This window comes from Peromyscus leucopus, chromosome 12 (assembly GCF_004664715.2).
Source record: "Peromyscus leucopus breed LL Stock chromosome 12, UCI_PerLeu_2.1, whole genome shotgun sequence".
In the NCBI taxonomy this organism is placed as follows: Eukaryota; Metazoa; Chordata; class Mammalia; order Rodentia; family Cricetidae; genus Peromyscus; species Peromyscus leucopus.
This window is the reverse complement of record NC_051073.1, coordinates 68,381,413-68,398,594: the sequence shown is the minus strand read 5'-3', so window position 1 is coordinate 68,398,594 and position 17,182 is coordinate 68,381,413.

The window sequence follows — 17,182 nt, the reverse complement described above, 5'->3', positions numbered from 1 at the left end:
GTTTGGGTGAAATGTTCTGTAGATGTCTGTTAAGTCCATTTGAGTCATAACAACTGTTAGTTCCCTTATTTCTCTGTTAAGTTTCTGTCTGGCAGACCTTTCCATTGGTGAGAGTGGGGTGTTGAAGTCTCCTATTATTAATGTGCAGAGTTTGATGTGTGATTTAAGCTTTATTGATGTTTCTCTTAGAAATGTGGGTGCCCTTATATTTGGGTCATAAATGTTCAGAATTTTTTTCTGTGATGAATCTGAATATTAGGATAGCTATACCAGCTTCCTTCTTAGGTCTTGATTAGAAAAATTTCTTGATTAGAAAAATCTTTTCCCAACCCTTTACTCTGAGGTAATGTCTGTCTTAGAAGTTGAGATGTGTTTCTTGTATGCAGCAGAAGGTTGGATCCTGTTTGCATCCATTCTGTTAGCCTCTGTCTTTTTCTAGGCAAATTGAGCCATTAATACTAAAGGATATTATTGACCAGTGATTGCTAATTCCTGTTATATTTTGGTTTTGGTGGTGGTTATGGTAGTGTGCTTCGTGTTTCCCTTCTTTGGGACTTGCTGGTGTGAGATTATCTATTGCCTGTGTTTTTGTGGGTGCATCTAACTTCCTTGGGTTGGAGCTTTTCTTCTAGTACTTTCTGTAGGGCTGGATTTGTGGATAGGTATTCTTCACATTTAGTTTTGTCATGGAATATCTTTTTTTCTCCATCTATGGTGATTGAAAATTTTGCTAGCTATAGTAGTCTGGGCTGGCATCCACGGTCTCTTAGTGTCTGCAAAATTTCTGTCCAGGAACTTCTAGCTTTTAGAATCTCCATTGACAAGTCAGGTATAATTCTAATAAGTTTGCCTTTATATGTTACTTGTCCTTTTTCCTTTCAGATTTTAATATTCTTTCATATTCTGTATATTTAGTATTTTGATTACTAAGTCGTGAGGGGACCCTTGTTTTGGTCCATTCTATTTGGTGTTCTGTAAGCTTTTTGTACCTCCATAGGCATGTCCTTCTTTAGGATGGGAAAGTTTTCTTCTATGATTTTGTTGAATATACTTTCTGCACCTTTTAGCTGGAATTCTCCCTTTTCTATCCCTATTATTCTTAGGTTTGGTCTTTTCATAGTGTCCCAGATTTCTTAGATGTTTTTGGATTTAACATTTTCTTTGACCAATGAATCTACTTCCTCTATTGTATCTTCAACACCTGAGATTCTCTCTTCTATCTCTTGTATTCTGCTGAAGATGCTTGCATCTGTAGTTCCTGTTTGCTTACCCATATTTTCCATTTCCAAAATGCCCTCAGTTTGTGTTATCTTTATTGACTTTATTTTGATTTTGATGTCTTGAACTATTTCCCTCACCTGTTTGATTATTTTTTTATTGGCTTTCTTTAAGAGATTTATTGATTTCCTCCATGTTTTTTAGTCTTTTCCTCGATTTCCTTATGGGAATTTTTCATTTCATCTTTAAGGGCTTCTATCATCATGACAAAGTTATTTTTAAGGTTGTTTTCTTCTGCTTCATCTGTGTTGGGATGTTCAAATCTTGCTGTTGTAGGACCGCTGGGTTCTGGTGGTGCCATATTGCACTTTATGTTGTTTGATATTTTCTTATTTTTTTTTTTACCCATTTGTGCTTTCACCTGGTGTAGGTGATGCTTGTGCCTATAGGGGCTGCTGTACTTCCATTTGATGTGGGTGGTGCTTATGACTCTAAGGTCTGCTGATGTTGCCAGAGAGCATTGTCCAGGGAGAGGATGCTGGGGTGGGTATGGCTGGGCAGCAGAGTGTGGCTTGAGGGAACAGAGTCCAGTGGATGACAGCGGTGGTGGTGCTGCCTGCCTGCAGTTCTCTCACCTGCTGGCTGGCTCGCCATAGGTGAATTTTTAAACATATTTTAATAGATATTTAAAATTATTTACATTTATATTTAAAATATAAATATAAAAGTGAACCTTACAGTTAAGTATAAAAAAGATTTTTGTTCTAATCTTTAATGTAAAATTCACTGGAATCTCAGTTCTCAAGGTGATTTTTGTTAATGTCCATTATTCTTGTTGCCTGTGTATATATATGTATGAAGGGTTTATGCATGTGTGTGTGTGTGTGTGTGTGTGTATGTGTGTGTTTTGCTGGAGATCAAACCCATGGCTAAGTAACAAACCACTCTACCACTGAAATACACCACAGCCTGTGAGTATGGTCTTGAAAGTTGCAAACTAATTTTGACTATGATGGTTCACTTATAAATGGATGGATTTTCTGCAGTTTTTTTTGACATAAAAATATTTGATTTATTAAGCTTACTGCAAACTCAACAATTCTTTTTTTTCCTGTTATATTTACAAGATATGGACAAAGTAAAGAAAAGTAATTCTCAAGCTACATTTCATAGAAAGGAAAATGCTTTCCCAGATGCCTGAAGCCCGAGTAGGCTCATGACCATCAGATGTACAACAAACCATAAATGGAATTTATCACAATGAAAGGAAAGCATACAGATACATGGGAGTGAAAGTATGAAGTCACTATTATAGAAGAAACTCACGTTCCTGGAGGTAGCATGACAATCCCTCACTAGTCAACACAAAAACATAGACAATAGCATTTGTGAAAATAATTATGACCATAATTTGTTAGACAAGTCATGATTTAAAAAACATTTAAAGTGGAACATCAGAAATATAATATATGATCTGGCATGGTGGTACATGCCTTTACTGCCAGCCCTCAGGAGGCCCATGCAGGGGGATCTCTGTGAATGAGTTCCAGCCTGGCCTTGTCTACACACCAAGTTCCAGGCCAACCAGGACTACGTAGAGATAGAGAGACTCTGTTTCAAAAGGGGATATGTGGTGGAAGTGTGGTGGTTTTATTTCAAAGTTAAGTCCTAGTCATCTTAAAATAGCCTGTCATAACTATAAAATGCTGCAGGTAGCTCCTGTCATAACTACTATGTCTGTATAGCACATACCCAGGAGTTCAAGAGCTGAAGATTCATAGCACACTGCAAGGGAAAATGTTCTAATCACAGAGAAGACAAGAGCGCAAAAAAATAAAAAATAAAAGAAGCTACAACACAGTTAAGATGATGACAGAGTGTGACAAGAAACCAGTCGTTCATAGTAACACCCCAAAAGTAAAGTGCTTGAGTGTCTTAACTAAGGAGGCAAAAGACCTGTATATACAAAATATAAAATATTCATTAAAGTTGATGAAGAAGGCCTGTGAGGTCACAGTTTGGAAGTGTAAATGGCCACACCCTAAGGCAGTACATGGATACAGTCCAGCCCCTCAAAAGTCCAGTGACAGTTTTCTTATAAATAGTAAAGAAACAACAGTAGGGGGAAAAAAAAACAGAGCTGGATGTTCGGCTCATTAGGAGAAGGCTTGCCTGGTCTATGGACTTGGACTTACACACACACACACACACACACACACACACACACACACACAACCCAGAGGGGGCAGGAAGGAAGGAAGGAAGGAAGGGAGGGAGGGAGGGAGGAAGGAAGGAAGGAAGCAAAGGAAGGAAGCAAAGGAAGGAAGCAAAGGAAGGAAGCAAAGGAAGGAAGCAAAGAAAGGAAGCAAAGGAAGGGAAGAAAGAAAAATTTGTAAGGAAATTCAAAGCTCACCAAATAACCAAAGTGGTCCTGAGCATAAAGGACAAATGAGACATAACATTATCTGATTCAGAAAACTGTAAAACCCTATTAAAATAAATAGGCTGTGGCTCTGGAGATGGCTCAGTAGATTAGGGTGATTTCAAATCTATTGATGGAAACACCTGGTAGGTAGATAAGAATAAAGCACAAAAATCTGTGTATTGAGTTCTGATGTTATCTGATGATTCTCTTAGCCTTGGGTTGGGTGGACACTAGTGGTCTGTTAGTGTACCCCAAAACAATTTACCTATTAGTCACACAGGAGTTAGGTCAAGCACAGAGATTGGGGATGAGCGGCTACTATAAGGGAGTACCTTTCCAATACAGGTGGCTTCGCAGTCACATGTTCTATTCACCTTGCTAGAACTTCCAGGGCAATGATGAATAGAAATGTTAAGAAAGGACCTCCTCAGCCGGGCAGTGGCAATGGCACACACCTTTAATCCCAGCACTCAGGAGGCAGAGCCAGGCGAATCTCTGTGAGTTTGAGGCCAGCCTGGTCTACAGAAGGAAGGGCTACTCAGTCACTCCTGCTTTTCACTGTTCTTGTTTCTTTGTTTGTTTTGTTATTTCTTTGTAGGTACCATTTTCATTGAGGGAGTTCCCTTCAATGCCTACTTTTGTGTTTTCGTTATGAAAGGACATCAGACTTTTATAAATTCTTTTCTTCTGTATATTAGGGTATCTTGAAAAAAAGTACCTCTTCATTCTATTGATAATATATATTCTCTGAATTTTTTTGTACTTAGCATACCTTAGTCATGGTCATGGTGTATGATCTTCATATATGTTTGCAGGGTTCAATTTGCTGGCATTTTATTGAGAATTACTATAGTTTCTCATTAATTCACTATCCATTTTGGTTATCAGGTTAATTCTGGTCTCATACAACAGGTGGAAATGGGTTCTCCCCTCTTCTGTGTTTTTAGGAGCTCTGACATTGAGGCCGAATTTTCTGCCTGCAGTCCAGCACCTACACACTCTTCTGTCTAAGTCATCCTAATCTCCATGTTTCCTTCACAACTTGCCTGAAGCTGCCCATTCAAAAGCCTTACTCTTACTTATTTAATCCAACACAGACTTACCCTCTCCTTTCCCTGGATGCTCTCCTGGTCTTCACTGCTGAGTTCATTCTTAACTAAGGAAAATTCCCTGGTTCTCTCCCATGTCATTTATCCCCATTTCTCGGTTCCTTCTTCTCTGGCCTTAAAAACCTGGACCTTCTCAGGCTTCAACTTTGTTCACTTTTGATATTACCCTTCAGCCTGCTCTTAGGAGATCATGCTTTGGATTTCTACCACCAGCCAGTGAAAACAGAATTTATTCTTCTTTTCTTACCTTTCTTTTGAGTAACAAAATTACATATCCCAAGAGGCTTGGCTGCCTGGGTTCCTCATAAGCTTCTCAATGATGCCTAAAACTGAACCTCATGCTTACCTCCAAGTTTCTCTTTTCATTTTGTAATCACTGCTTTACTAAATAGGCCTTATTCACACGCACCATTAAAGAACCTCCGTTTTCCCATTACTGCTCATTTTCCAATGTCACAGCATTTTCACTTACACCTTCTAACTCTGTGAATTTTTCTACTCTCTTCTCTTTTCTTTTAAGAACCAGAAAAATAACATTTTACATTGGTACAAATAAAACACCCTCATTAACAAGTCTTCTCCTGCCTACAGTGCCTCCCATCAATACATTTTCAAAGTCCCTGGAATAATCTTTGGGAAATGTAAATGCTCATCCATAATAAATTTATTTAATACCTTTTGACATTTGTTTCACTGCCAATATGAAAGTGGTTCAATATGGACCAGAGGTCTTGCGTTACAGTCTTCACCCACTTCTCCAATCTCATCCATGTCTATCTTTCTTTGACGTAACTCAACCACAGATGCGGTCTTTCATTTCTTCAAAATTTCCAAGCTTACTTCTGCCACAGAAAGTTTGCACCTGTGAGGAAGCCCCTCATATTTCTGTCCATTTGTCTCTCCGTTCCTTTTTCTTTCCCTCTGCATTTTAAACTTCAGTGAAAGTGTTACTTCCTCAACCAAATCTCTTATTGATTCTTCACGACTAAGTTCATTACCAAGTCATAGCCTGTCACTGAAATGTCACTGAACCATGAGCTTTTCCTGCAAATCTCATATCCTCATTCTAAATCAAGTATCCATATAGGATTTGGGTTTTTCCACGGTGTCAACTGTAGCATAAGTTTTCAAGTGTCATCCACATTGCATAATTTATAACTAAGTCTGTCTAATGTATAACTAAATCTGTCTCAACAACCAGAATTGTTGGTCCCATCTGTCCCCCAGAGATAGGTAATGATTAAATGAATAGATTTGTGGATCTGTCTGTGCAGCACTCAAACATTACCTGTTGGAGAGAATAAGTCTTCATCTATTCCATACACAGCAAGGGTATTCCAAGGAAAGTAAAAGGATAGATGTTTTCAAAATCATGCAGATCTGAAGCACTAAGTTCAGAGCCAAAAAAGAAAAGGGTGATATATACATCGGTTAGCCTCCTACATAGAGGAATTATATGACCTTGGGTGAGTGAGATGGAGGGTAACTGAATGCAGTCATGATGATTGACGTGGTATGTCAACTACAGAAATACAGATGTCTTAAGAAAGAAAGAAAGAGAAAGAAAGAAAGAAAGAAAGAAAGAAAGAAAGAAAGAAAGAAAGAAAAGGGAAGGGAAGGGAAGGGAAGGGAAAGGAAGGGAAGGGAAGGGAAGGAAAGGGAAGGGAAGGGAAGGCATTCAGACATGGCAATAAACTATAAGGGAACTTGTGCTTCAAAATAATGTTGATATCTGTGAGAAAGAACTCTATTGAGAGTTATCACAAAAGAAGATGGTAGGTCTCCCACAGAAACAGGGTCTGGAACTAAAGGAGGCTGTATAGGAAAAATCTTTTCTATAAAAATGCCATCAAATAATGAGCCTCCCTGTTAACTTGTGCACCCTTTCGCCTTCTGTGTGACTTTTAGATTTGGACTACTGATTCATATAAAGCCTTTGTCCCTCCATAGGGTCTGAACCATATGTAATGTGTCTGCACTTGGCCCCTTTCCTACCTCAATTATATGTCATTCTCTGGAGTGTTTTGTGCTCATCTTTAACCTTGACTTCAGCTGTTCCTTTTCTCTTCCTCAGACCTTGTTTACTGTGCAGAGCAGGTAAGAGAACGTTCTCAAAAGACCGTCATGTGTTCCCACTATTCTTTTTCTAGAAAAATCCTCATCCTTTGCTCATTATACTTGGAAAATTGATTATCTTTAAACCAGAGGTCCAAGGTCACACTTTGCAATTTACAAGATTCCTTGATTTTCTCCTTAGGGCTGAATTAGTTGCTTCAACCTTCGCACACTTGCATCCCAATATCTGCTTGTCCACTTTTTGCATTCTATTAGTGTTTCAGCCACTCAGCCAAACTCTGTCTCCCACTAAATTCTTGGTTATGTGAAAATAAAGATAGTAATTCCTCATTTTCCCTTGCACCATACTTCTTTCATCTTGTCGTGTAAATTAAAGGGGAATGGATGTAACATGGTGTAACATGGATTTAACACAGTGCCTGGCAGATGGTATTGATGCGTTGCCTTCCTTTCTTTGACTAATGTTCATTACTCCTTCTCTAGATAGACCCCACCCCTTTCTTGGTGGCCAACCCAATCTAGGAACTCATGTTTTCCTTAGTCAGGCCAGGGGAAGAATTTGTCTCCTTCTATCTGGAGACCCAAAGCTCTACAGGAAGTACAAGAGAGCAGCTCCAACCCAATACATACAGAAGGGTGATTTTGCTTGGTTCCAAGCTGTTCATTATGCCACCCTGCTCCATAGATTCCATTTTGCCTTTGTGCCACAATATTTTTCAGGGTTTCCTAGATAAAACCTTCAATGATATTGATATATTTCGTAATACATGAAGTTATATATTGAAAAATTCAGATTAGTTTTATTAACAAAATTTTTAATATTGTCAGCAGTGCCTGTTTGAATGATAATGCATTAAGAAGAAATTGGTGCCAGGCATGATGGCATGCACTTTAATCCCAGAAGTTGGGAGGCAGAAGCAGGCAGATCTCTGGGAGTTCGAGGCCAGCCTGGTCTACAAAAAAAGTTTCAGGACAGCCAGGGCTGTTCCACAGAGAAACCCTGTCTCGAAAAAACAAAAAACAAAACAAAACAACAAAAACTCTAATGAACAAACGAACAAAAAAGATGAGATTCCAGTTAAAATTGCCATTATTCCAATGAGATTTCTTCCTCTGAGAGAAACTATTAGAAGGCATCCATATTCATGGAGACTTTTTGCTGACTTATATAATTTGTAGTTCCTGCCTAGCTATGACTTCTCAGCTCAGCTGATCCTAAGTCCATTCACTACTGTAATGGAGTGAATTCAGATTTTTGGCACTACAAAGAGCTTTGCTGACAGGCGGAGTTGAGAGGAATGAATTCCCTGAAAGACAGGGGTTGTAGAAACAATCAGTTTTGCTAGCAGTTGCAGCTCACATCTTCCTAGGGTTAAATAGACTCTTTTGAAACTTTCCTTTCTCTTAAGAAGGACTTGGTTCTTATCTTTCTTGAGTCTGTCTGCCCCTCCAATCTGTTGTCTCCTTTTAAGTGATCTCTCTTTCCCAGATTGTCTCAAATCAGAGCTATTAAGGTTTACATAAACTGTCTCATGCTGAGAACTTTAAATACTTCTCAAGCTCTGGAAGTATGAGACCTCACAGAGAAAGACTGATCAGACACCAGCCTTGCTGGAATTGCTATACATAGCTCTTGTCTTCTCCACTCCCATACCCACATCTTTTTCCTTTCCCTGTGTAATACTGGAGCTAGTGTCAATGTGGGAAGAGACTTCTCTTAAGATGTTTAGGTGTCCCAGTTTGGGGAAGCGAAATCACTTCCTTTCCTGCTTGAGTGGGAAATGTCCTATCACCAGCTCCTGTGGTTGAGGGCCTGGTCCCCAGCTGGTGCTGCAGTTTGGGGAGGTTGTAAAACTATTAGTGGTTGAGGTCTGGTAGTGTAAGTAAGTGACTGTGTTTAGACCTGTGAGGGTCACAGCCTGCCACACTCCTGGTCCTGAGTTCTGTCTCTGCCTAGATGCAATGGGGCAGCTGGCTGCTACACAGTCCTGCCACTGTAAGCAGGGCCAGTGTCTTCCCCACCACAGCAGGGTGTCACCCTGACACCATAAGATCCCACCAAAGCAGAGTGTCACCCCTGACACCATAAGATCGCACCAAGGCAGTGTTACCTCTGACACCATAAGATCCTACCGAGGCAGAGTGTTATCCCTGACACCAAAAGATGATATAGATCTGCCTCCTCTTAAGTGGTTTTCTTCAGTATTTTGTCATATTTACTAGAAAAGGAACTCTTTCTTTCTCTCTCTCTTTATCTGACTCTTTTTCCTCTCCCCATTGGACTCTACAATGAAGATGCCCAAATTTGATATGAAATCCCCAGAATCAATCCTTTGGCCTGTAGCAGCTTTAGTTTGAGACACTTCCAGCTCCATCCCTTACAGCCCAAGAACAGATCTTCTCCGTGAGCAGCAGAATAAACATAGGAATGTGGCAGTAGTATCTAAGAATACATTACCTAAAAAGAAAAAAAAATCTAGCAGTCCTTAAGCACCTGTTCAACCTGAAAGCATTAGCACCAGCAGCCTAAGGTAATAGAGGAGAAAATTATTGTCTGTTAATTTATCTCTTCTTGTTTTACCCTAACCAAAAAAAAAAAAAAAAAAGGTATGAAGCACACAATACTAACTGGATTCTGTATTAGTTCCAAACATTGCCTAATGCACTATCCTCATTAATAACAAAGTACAAAGGGCTTGGTTTGGGGTCTTTATGCTGCATGGACACCAGCCAGTCCTCTTGGAAGAATAGGAAAGCAAGGAGGAATGATTCTCTTGCCTGTGGCTGCTGCCAGGCTTTTCACTAATTCCCTGCAGAAGCCTAATTCACCTCTGACCTTTATCCCTCCTGACAGGGCAGAGGAGTTACTGGCAGGAGTGATGTAATTAAATGAAAGGTCCATAAGGACTTTAGGAAGAGAGAGAACCAGCAACATCAGCTCCTCAGTTTAATTAGCTAATGAATGCCTGAGTCGTTTTATTGATGTAGAGCCTTGTTCTTGCCACTCTGTCTGAATACAGAACTTCCATCAATGGAAGGAAGCAGGCTCTTAATCCTTAGGCCCACACTAAAAACTCTCCATGATCTGGATTTAACACAGCTATATAAAATCCTCACCAACTATGTTTCAATATGCCTTCTGCATTCGGGGTCACTCCACCTTAGCCTGAATCTTTGAAGAGGAAAAGCCGAGACAAAATTCCATACTGATATTTTATTGAAGAATACAAAGGAATACAAGACAGACAGACAGACAGATAGGCACACACACACACACACACACACACACACACACACACACACACATAAAGAAGGTCAGGAATGGATGGGAAATGGCAACCCCATGACCCATGAGATGCTGTTTCATGTAAAAGTGCAGTCAGCAGTGAAGGGTAAATCTAGACTGCTGAAATGAATGGTTCATTCACAGTGGGACGGAACACCAGGAGCTTTCTATTGCTCTTCCGCTTCCACCATAACCTGGTGTCAGCCACTCTATTGTATTAACAAAACTGACATAGAGCCAATGAGAATGATGATGTCTATTGAACAGTTTATTGTGGTATTTCACCCAAAAATGAAGAAAATCAACATGCTCAGGGAACCTTAGGACTATGCTACAAAAGACAGTGGGAGTGGGAATAGAGCCATGTAAAGGTCAACTGTGATGTGTTCCTATTGAGATCACTGATTTGATAACAGCATACCAAAGTTCTAGTGGCTGGCTCTTGTTCTTTAAGAGCGATACTATGTCTGCTGTTGGAGCCACTTTTCAGTGGCCAAGGTTCCCACATATCTTGTGAGCAGAGGCATGGGTCCCCCTTTGCTCCAGACTATATTTTCAAGGATGTTTGAATCAGAGTCAACCTCAAAAGGCAGAGTGCCTTCTCCTCAAACAATAGGTTTATTTCTAGTTTAGAATAAGAAAGACAATATGCCTCACCAAGTCAAAGATCAAGGAAGATAGGGCTCATTATAAAAGATTCAGGATGTCTAAGCTTGAGGCTCCTGTCTTGCAACACATCCATTAAGTAGGTAGATACCTGCTGGCTGTCCTGCTATTACCTTTGGCAAATGAAGGCTGGAATGCTGATGGATGTTCATTCTGACTAGTTTTCTTTCTGCAAAAACAAAGCAAACAAGCAGAAATCACTCTATTTTGTCTCCTAACTGTGGAGTATTATATTTTCTGTCAACATTCATGAAATGTAGCATATTAGCTTACTGACTAGCAAGTGAAGACTTATCTAGAATCATTTACAGTCCTTGACCTCACACACAAGTGACTACAGAAGTTACAACTTGGTTGAAGTTATATAAGTCTTCCCACATCTACTGTGGTCCAGTTGTTTGTGACAAAAAAAATCACACAGGTGAATTGATTAGAAAAATTATGGTTAACAATTCTGAGAAAAACCAGTTTTACAATTTTAAAGCAAGCTTTAATTAAATACTGGCCAGGATGGACTTTGGTCAGGACCACTCCCTGGAATTCCCAGCAAGTGGTAATGAGACACAGATACATGTTGTTGGGGCTTTTAAGGTCTTGAAAAGACTGAGTCCTCAGTGTGGTCTTTAATTTAGAATGCCTTCTTCTGATAAGTGGCAAGGTCAGTTTCTCTGATAGAGATCCACTCTTTTCCCTTGTCACAAGAGGTCCATCAAGTTCACATTTATTTCTCTTCTGTAGCTCTCTCAATTTGATAATTACAATTACTGCTGTAACGATCAATTGTTGACTTGCTTTATGACAGAGATCTTACTGTTTAGATCCGGTTGGCTTGAAACTCATTATACATCTGAAGCTGTCCTTCAGACTCTCTGAAGGCTCCTGCCTCCTCCTCCCAAGTGTTGGATTACAGGTTTGTGCCACCATGCTGGGTTCTAAGCCAATCAACTAGAACAACCATTCACCTCTCAGTGGCTGTCCATCTGCAGTTCATTCTACTCAGCCATAAGTGAATAATAATGGTGACTGTGATAAGGGCCAGTCACAGCCACTTTGCTTAGGCAATAATTGGATGAGTCCCTACATCCAGAACAGGCACTGTAGTCTCAGTGTTTGAGTAATTTCTTCAGTTAACTGTTTGCCTGAAGCCAGGAGAAACCAGAAGCTGAAGGTCTTGCAATACTCTAATACTGTATTGGGATCTTGAGGTTATTGGGAGTAGAGACCCAGGACAGATAGGACAGAAAAGAGAGAAACATTAAAAGGTAATGGCTTTTTCCTTGCTGTCCATGTGTTTGCAGAATATATAGGACCATGTAGGTCAAGTATATTTAGTAGTAGGAACTGTCAAAGCCTTTCCTACAAAATCCCAGTTTCTTCAGTTGTTGCCAGGACGATCCTCTCATTGAATTACCTAATCAATTGAATGTCTACATAGTCTCTTTCATCCACTGACCCACTTCACCATGGCAACACTGCAGCCTTGAACACTGTAGATTTCTAGTAAGATAGGGAAGTTGTTTGCTTCCACCAACTTTGTATTTGTCCCTATTGTTTTTTGACAAGTTTAGTGTTTGCATATCTATATTAATTGTCAACTTCTACCCCAAACACTAACTTTCAGTGGAACTGCACTGTACATATATAGATCAAATTGGAGAAAATTGGCCTCTTAAAAAGGTTCATTTTTCAACTAGGGAACAAGGGACAATTCTCTACTTCAGATTGTCTTCAGTTTCTATGAGCAATCTACAAAGGTGATGCTCAGATTTGAAGCCTTGCTTACCTTTGACAAACTTCAGCTTAAAACGGATGAGCCTTTTGGTACATCATTAAAGGGTGTCAATTTAAAAAATTTCCAACTGATTGTGACTAGATGGAGATATAATTATTTATGTATATTGACCTTATACTTTGTTCTTGGCTTTTATTTCTAGTAAATTTTTTTTTAGATTTCTTATGGGTTTGTTGTTTAGACAATCATAGCATATATGTAATAAAAACTACTGTTTTGAGTGATGCAATATAAAGTGTGGATAACAATTGGAAACTGGTAAGAGGTCTCTAGTACTGTCTTCCTCTCAAGTGATTGATAGTATTACAGGTATGTGCCATCATACCCAGCCACATTGCTACTTATATTTTACCCTGTTTGTATATGTCTTGATTTGATTTGCTAATATTTTGTTCAAGACCTTTTCGTTTATCTTTATGATCTATATGGGTCACTGTTGTAATTTTCATACAATCTGTCAGGTTTTATACGTGACCTGGTACATGTAAAGAGAACTGTCCACGCTTTCTCCTCCTATGCAAATCTTCAACACTTCAACCATGGAAATTTAGTTTCATTGTGTCACTTGGTATTTGCTTTCATTATCATAAAATTTACATCTACATTCATTCAAATGTCTGTTCATGCATTTTTATGTAGTTTTACTTCTGTATTGAGGTTCCCCAACCAAGAACTCACTAAGACCATGTATTTCCCTGTAGGTCAATAATTTACATGTAATACTAGCTTATAATAATCTATTTATGCCTTATTAAATACAGAATTTGGCCATCTCAATCTCAGGATTCATTGATTTATCTTTTTCACTTTTTACCTTTTTCTTTTATGTCCACTTTTTTCATATCTAATAAATTTTAGTTTGATGTTGGGGATTATAAGGATATTTTTGTAAGAATACATTATGTGATTTTTGGAATAGACTTTCTTTTCATTTTGTTCTGGCAGACAGTTGATTTTTCTAGATACTTTTCATTTTACCAAGCCTGGATTCAGGCTCTCAGACCATCTGCAAAGCATTCATCGTAGAAAACTTCTTTCTTGCAAAAGCCTTGGATATGTGGGTCATTGCTGTAAAAGTTCTAGTAGTTTTTAACTTAAAGATTTTTTAAATTAAGATCTCCCTCCATACACAATTTTTAAGGAACATTTGATAAAAAGCACACAATCAAAAAATATCTTATGATATTGGTAATAATTTGAACTCTCATGTTTATGTAAACATTTAAAACTTGCTTTATGAGAAATTTGTCACTCGTGAAGTCTTCAGATAGTTCTTTTGTACAACCGAGTTATTGAAGTGTTGTGGAACTACTTATATGATAACAACCTCCAGCCTCCAGTCTCACAGTCATACAGCAGAGAATTGCGGAGAGCTTTACTTAGTGACGTCCTTGCCACCTGTAAATTAATCCAGGGGATGGGGGGTGTCTGTGTTAGGGGGTGGGGGGGTGGGATCATTTTACCAATGCTTCTGTTTTTACAGTAACCTATGAGATTAATTATAAAGATCACCAAGGACCTTGGAAGTGTGAGACACGATGCCTCTTGGAAAAGGAAATCAATTTACCATGAAAATATGTATAATCGGTAGCAGATTATTTCTGTTTGTGATACTGCTGTGAGAGTAACTCCGAGGAAGACTGGCAATTGGATCACGTATATCAGTTAGGGAGAGATTGTCACAATGGGATGCAGATTATAAACCAGTGAAGAAGGATGCTGGGGGGAGGGAGGAAAGTCGAGTGGGAGTAATTACAAAATGGGAGGGCAAATGGGTTACAGGCTCTGGTGTGGTTGTAGAACAGTCAGAGTTGGGGTCCTAGTAACAGGAGAGACCTATGAAGGATCGTAGTATGAATAACATTGCTGCTAGTTGGCTCTGGGAGTGTCTGGTTGGGATCTGGGTGGGGCAGATCTTTGTAAGTGCTATTATATTTGAATCCTTGCCCACTCTGTTGTGTTGTAGTTTCCATCTCCACTGTGAGGATGGAAACAATCCAACTGCCTGGCTAACATGTCTAAAATAAGTAGAGGTGGGAGGTTCTTGGGTTTTGATAAGGCTGTCAGGATAAAGTTCCTGTGATTAAATAGTGTTGCCTGCATACGAACAAGGAAAGATACGTAAGCATGCATGTGTGTGTACGCGCACGTACACATAGTCATATACATCTTACCTCTTGCCGTGTGATGCTCTGCACTGCCTCGGGCTCTGTCAGCAGGAAGGTTACTATCCGATGCATCCATCTTATCTTGGATCTGATTGTAAGTGAAGTAAACCACTTTACTTTGTCCTTTATCCAGTCTGTGCCGTTCGCAGCAGGGAACTGACAAAGATAGGAAGGTAGGAGGTCAAAGATAAAGAGATGATGTTGCCAGAAGGATTGTCTGTGGAGACACTGACGTCAGTGAGGTACAGGATGACAGGACAGTGAGAAAGGACTATCAGTTTTGAGGGGTGAGACGTTACCCAGAAGTGCAGGTAGTTGTCACGAGCGGTACAGTGAGAGATGAGTGTGAGCCTCAAAGAAGCCGCAAGTACTTAAGAAGAGCCGTGGACCACATTCTGTAATAGACAATGAGGTGAAAAGAAGATCAAGAGGCATGTTTGGGTCCAGGGGTTACTGGTACTTAAATCATATGATTACCAATTTAGGGAACTGATGTGGCTGCAAAATCTTCAGATAACAGTCTTTATTAGGAATGGAAGGAAAAGGTGATGTATAACAGGAAGCCAAGAGGATTTGGGGATAATGGCTGGTGGATTATTCTGAATGGGATTGGGTAGCAGGGCTACATGAAAGTCTGGTTAAGGCTCCTGAACTCCTGTTCAGTACTGTCACCAGCAGGGACAGAGGCACAGGTCTACTCCACCATACACAGCAGCCTGAAGAGTTCCCTTCTCCCTTCGAGACCTCTGTTCAGGCCAAACCAGTGACTTTGATGAATGAAAGAATTTGAGGGAGAGCTGGAGATGAAGACATTTGTGACACAAATCTTTTTGGTTTTGTTTGTTTTGTTTTGTTTTTGAGACAGAGTTTCTCTGTGTATCTTTGGATCCTTTCCTGGAACTCACTTTGTAGCCCAGGGTGGCCTCGAATTCACAGAGATCTGCCGGCCTCTGCCTTCTGAATGCTGGGATTAAGGGCGTGCGTCGTCGTCGTCGTCGTCGTCGTCGTCGTCGTCGTCGCTGCCGCCGCCGCCGCCGCCGCCGCCGCCGCCGCCACCACCACCACCACCACCAGGCTTGTGACAAAGAACTTAAGCACAGGGTTTAATAGAAAAAGAGGAATTCAGGAGAAGAATGAGACACTGCTGAGCATGAGTATCGGCTTCTTCCAGAAGAGCTGTAATTAAGTAGTGACTTTGCAATGGTATGTGAAGGATTTGGGTGGCTCTCAAGTCACACCTCTTAAAGACTGCTAAGAATGCTTCCCACTTTATTCATTTCTTTACTCCAAAATATTTTATTTTATTTTTTAAATTATGTCTATATGTGTGCCTTTGTGTGGGTATGTACATGGGAATGCCAGAAGAAGAGATAAGAGATCTTCCCCTGGAGCTGGGGACAGACAGCTGTTATCTGCTTGACATGGATGCTGGAAACTGAACATAGGTCTCTGTAAAATATATATATATATATATATTATTATATATATATATATATCCTTCTGGAAACAAAGCTGTGTGATGGGTTTTTGAGAGTTATTGTTGATGTAGGAAAGGGGGCAGTTCTAGAAACACGAGGCTATACAACACTTTGTCCCACAAGTAAACAGGATTTATTAATTGTCCTTAACAAGGTGTCTTCTAGTGGCATCTGCAGTTTCTTGTCTTTCTCAGCAGAAAAGGCAGATCGCAGCCTAAGAGGAAGGCGCCACCTCCCCACTGCTTCCTTCCATGCTCTCTCCCACAGTTCTCTCTCCTTCTATCCTGCTTCAGCATGAGGGTCTGTATGAAAGCTCTTTCCTGCCTGACACAAACAAACGTGAGCAGAATGCTGCACTTGAGATCGTGGTAGTATCTGTTCATACCCGAGCTATGTATCTCCCCAAAAGAGATATGTTGAACGGCTAACTCCACATACTTCCGAATGGGATTGTATTTAGAGGCAGGGCCTTTCACAGGAAACTAGGTTAAAATAAGAACATAAGAGTGGGCTCACTCCTAACATGACTGATACTTGTGAATAAGAAAAAGAAATGTAGGCATATTGGTTGCATACACATGGAACGAAGAACGAAGATTTCACGGGAACCCATGAACAAGGCAGACACCTACAAGACAAAAAGGCAGAGGCTTCAGAAGAAACTAGATCTTTTTTTTTTTTTTTTTTTTTTTTTCTCTCTGTGTAGCTTTGCGCCTTTTCCTGGAACTCACTTGGTAGTCCAGGCTGGCCTTGAACTCACCGAGATCCGCCTGGCTCTGCCTCCCGAGTCAGCCGTTAAAGGCTAGGCTCACAACCAAAAATATAAGAAACTAAATCTTTTATACTTTTTGATACAGCAGGTCTAGCTTCTAAACTTGAAAAATATGTCCTTCATTTAACCCTCCTATTGTATACTGATATGGCGTCTGGGGGTGGAAGGAGGACACACGATCTCCTTGATGTA